General features: G+C 36.4%; 1 pseudogene; it reads left to right on the forward strand.

Moving 5' to 3' along the window:
• Positions 1-258: 258 nt before the first annotated feature.
• Positions 259-2340, forward strand: LOC147792277 (uncharacterized; annotated as a pseudogene).
• Positions 2341-4706: the final 2366 nt, after the last annotated feature.

Consider the following 4706-nt stretch of genomic DNA (forward strand, 5'->3'; position numbering starts at 1 on the left):
TATGGAAATTAATTTTAAAGGAAATATACATAATTCTTAATTAAAGTAAAAAAAAATAAATAAATAAATAAATAAACAACCCAACAAAAGAAAAACTATTTAATTCCATATTTTAATTCCTAATTCATGATTCTAAGATATGCATAGGACCATAGTGAGCATTATACATATCAAGCATTCACTAATCTCATTCCATAGTCTTCCCGTTCTCTTGCCCATTTTTCTGAAAACTCTTTTGTAACATTTATCTTGGGATCAATGGACGTGTCTGTCAAAATCCTGTCTCTTACTGTCGCAACTTTAGATGTGATATCCTTTATATTAGGAGTCGTAGCTGAGAACAAGAAGGTAAGCTTATGTTCATAAATTGTTAAAGATCACGTGTTTGTTTATATTCATGTCAGTTAATGTAACGCCCCTAATTTTCTCTAACCGAATTAGCAACGTTACCTTGTACTTGTATAACGAAAGAACGAGAGTTTATGTAAGACAGTCTCAATAATGAAAATACGTTCATTATTATAAGTAGTACATACTTGGGGGAAAACAACAACGACAGCCTAACCTAGAAATAATCAACAGATAACTAGAAGAAATAATTGCAATAACTATCATCCGAGAGAGTCCAAACAAGATGCCTACGACACTACAAACCCTTCTTAAGACTTCCATGGCCTTCGCAGCATTCACGGTCAGCCGTACATGGGGGCCTTGCCCTTACCTGAAAATATGGGTAGCACGTGGCTTGAGTATTATATAAAATGCCCAATAAGTCGCCCCACTGTTGGGGTTAAGCATATAATCACACATTAGGATACATGGGATCGCATACAATACACATACATAAGCACAAGTGTCAAAAGAAAGAAAACGAAAGAGGGGCCTGTCTTCCATTCCTTCCCATGGCCTTAGGCCCTTGCTTTGCCAGGGCAGGGTGGATGCATGGTACTTTCCCACGCATGGCCAACGTGCGTGACTGTGGGCCCACCAGGCGAGCTCGCAAGCGAACTCCCTTGGCCTAGCTTGGTCGGATACGTATGACATACAATATCGGACACCACGAAAATAAGGAGGGCCTGCATGATATCATAGCGAACATAATATCGAATGTACGCGTCCGTACCATCATTAGTGTAACGGGAAGAGTCCGAAGATGAACGACTATAATAGTATGAAGATGAACGACAAGAAGAGTCTGAAGATGAACGACAAGATGCTTTGGTTGATGATGCACCTATCAGAGGAGGAGCTTTCGATGATCGAGAAAAATAGAACCAGGGAGTTGGTTGATCGACCTCTAAACAGAAAGATCATCGGAGTAAGATAGGTGGTGTTCAGGAAAAAGCTTGGAGTTCACAACATCTAAACAAGGAGGGTTAAAGATCACGTGGTTTGTTTAGATTGCTATCAATTAGTGTCTTCTTAAATCTCCTTGTAGCTAGGAGTTGATTTAGTTTTTGATTTGTTTACATGTTTGTTACCCGATTTTCAGCAGATTTTTAAGTAGATTTTCTAAATATCTTTTTGTATTCTCTATGTATATTGAGCATTCTTGCTCTTCATAATACAATCTTCTTATCAACCTTTCAATTACTCACTTTTTTCACTAACACAAATTGTTTGATTCTTATTGGGTAGATATTTGTGCATTTGAAACAATTACAACAAGATGAGAACCTCCCAACCAATGCAATATCATATAATTTTCCAAGCTCCCTCATTGATGGTCACTATCCTTTCGTGTTGTGATTGCTTATGGGCAGACTGCATCTGGAACTCCCATCCTAGGCAAAGGCACTGTTATCTGTAAGTATCTAGAGGACCCAACTGTGGCCTTCGGATATCTTTCCATTGCGTTTTTTCTTGCTTCTTCAATTGCAGGATACTTCTCTTTGTTCTATCCTTTCCAACGAAAAAAATCCGTTCCTCGAGGTGCCGTTTTTAAGAGCACAATTTTCTCTAGTTTCTTCAACATTGCCCTGTAACTTCTCTTTCCAAATCACATCCTTTACTCTTAACTGTTACCTAAAAAGTGATTTGGAAACGTTATCAATCAAGCTACCTCTGTGTTTGCAGGTTCACTATTGGATTGGCTATAACTTTGCTCGTATGGCCTACGGTCAACGAGCAAATTCACTTGACTCGCAACGTCCATCCCATCTTGAGACAGCCTGCCCGACCGCTATGACTAGTCTTCGGGGTGGGGGTGCATTTCTATCCCTTGATTCATCCCTCTTCTGGTTGGTTGCCCTAATGTTGGCTGGAAATGCTCGAGAGGACTACTTTGATGGAATAGAGGAAAACGGAGACAGTGCTGAGGCTCTTAAGAACAACGCATGAATTTCTTTCTTCGGGGAGAATAATAATAATTGACTATTAAGTAAGGACTCAATTGTGAATATGGTATTCCAAGGAATGTTCATAAGTAACATTATAGCATAATTGTACGAGTTTTTATTTTCACTTTTGATTAACAAATGACAACATTTTTCATTTTCAACCTCGACATAACTCAAACTCAACTCTTTTAGAGTAGTGGTAACCTACAATAGTTGTAAAAAAAGAGATTATTTGGTAGTTTTGAACCGAGTAATATGGCATAAATTAATATGTAGCACTTTACTTAAGGTCGGGATCTAAAATTCACATAGTCAATTGTACTCGAGTGTAAGGAGAACACCTGCTAATGCAAACCAAGTAAGTGACCTTACTAACGGTTTGTTTAAAAGTTGGTGTTCGTACCATGACATGTGCCTCGTGGTTCTATACGTGATATATGCTTGATACGTGTGAAATGTTTACGGAACAATGTGACTATGGTGTCTGTATGAAACGATATGACTAAGATATCATTATGAAATGATATGACTGGGATATGTTTATGAAACGATATGACTAGGATACGTTTAGGAAACGACACAACTAGGACATGTTTATGAAACAATATGGCTAGAATATGTTTATGAAACGATAAGACTAGGATACATTTAGAAAATGACATGACTATGATATGTTTATGAAACGATATGACTAGGATATGTGTATTAAATGGTATGACTAAGATGTGTTTATGAAATGAGATGACGATGATATATTTATGAAATGATATGATAAGACTGTGTCTATGAAATGACATGACTATGATACGTTTATGAAATGATATGACCATGATATGTTTATGAAAGAATAAGACTAGGTTATGTTTATGTAACGATATGACTGTGCTATGTTTACAAAACAATATGACTATGATATGCTTACGAGATGATAAGTCCACGATATGTTCGTGATACAACGTGACTATGAGATGATACGTAAATGTTATGACACGTGATATGATGACGTACTAGTGATATGATAAATGTTATTGTATAACACGTTTGGCGATATAGTACATGATATGCTGACGATATGATGTATGTATGATATGACATGATATGACACGATGCATGATATGAATGATATAGGACAAACAAATGATGACATTAAAAGTTGATGCAAAAGTAAACAACAAATCAAATAAAGACAATTCATAGCATTCATTTTTTGATGTGTTTACAATGAGTAATGAACCCTAGATTCCTATTTAACTCCCATCTTCAATGGATTCTGATTTTAGGCAAGATATCTAAAATCTAAATAATTGCAAAAGATAAAAGAAAAAGAGTTATGTTTTACGTGCGAGTATGGACCCACGAGTCGGTTTGCACACCCCTGGCCCCTTTCCTTGTCGGGCGAGCATGCTCTGGTAGCTCTCTATGCCGAATACCCGTTAGAAATGGTAGCCGTCACGGCAGCATTACGTAAAAAATAGTGAAAGTTATCCTGCCTTGTGGTGTACGCGCCCATACCATCGTGGAGGAATACGGGTATCCCCGAATGCATGAGCGCACATTAATGCATGAGATCCCAATATTTTTTCATTTTCAACATTATTAAATATAACCCCCGCTATCATTTCATTGATATCATACCATTTCTCATATAAGTTATCACATCGTTCATGCTTATATTGGGATTATATTTCATGTTATTTATCGTTATACATGTAATAAAAATCATTCTATACATGCAATTCACAAGATATAACGTAACATTTTCATGCTTTCAACATAACGTTTCATAACGCACAAACTAGCTAAATCTAATTAGGCATAAAAATTTACTCCTAATGATTTAAACTATCTATGACTAATTACGCATAAATAATTTAAATTGGATTCCAATAATTTAACTTAAGTCTAATTAGGCATAAAAACTTACTCCTCATACTTTAAACTAAGTCTAATTATGCATAAAAGCATACTCCCACTAATTTAAACTAAGCCCAATACGGCATAGAAACTTAGTCCCAGTAATTTAAACTAAGCCAAATACGGCACAGAAACTGACTCGTAATAATTCAAACTAGGTCTCATCATGCATAAATAATTTAAACTCGATTCAAAAAATTTAACTAGTCAGAAGGTAGTCATACAGACTAACTTTGAATGCTTTCTAAAAATTGAAACCAGGAGGAAAGAGTCCGAGCAAATCAACCAAAATTTTGGCCTTGATACGTCAGAAAGTGTACTCTCTGACTGGCTCGAACCGTTCATTTTAGGATGATAAAATGAAGTGGGGGACCTCCCTTTTTTATAGTGGAGGCCAACCCGCCACTTCTCAGCTTTAGCAACGTGGCACAAAGTTTTCCTTCTTTTTTTAAT

Source organism: Cucurbita pepo, chromosome 6 (genome assembly GCF_057944985.1).
Source record: "Cucurbita pepo subsp. pepo isolate OVF chromosome 6, ASM5794498v1, whole genome shotgun sequence".
Taxonomy (NCBI): Eukaryota; Viridiplantae; Streptophyta; class Magnoliopsida; order Cucurbitales; family Cucurbitaceae; genus Cucurbita; species Cucurbita pepo.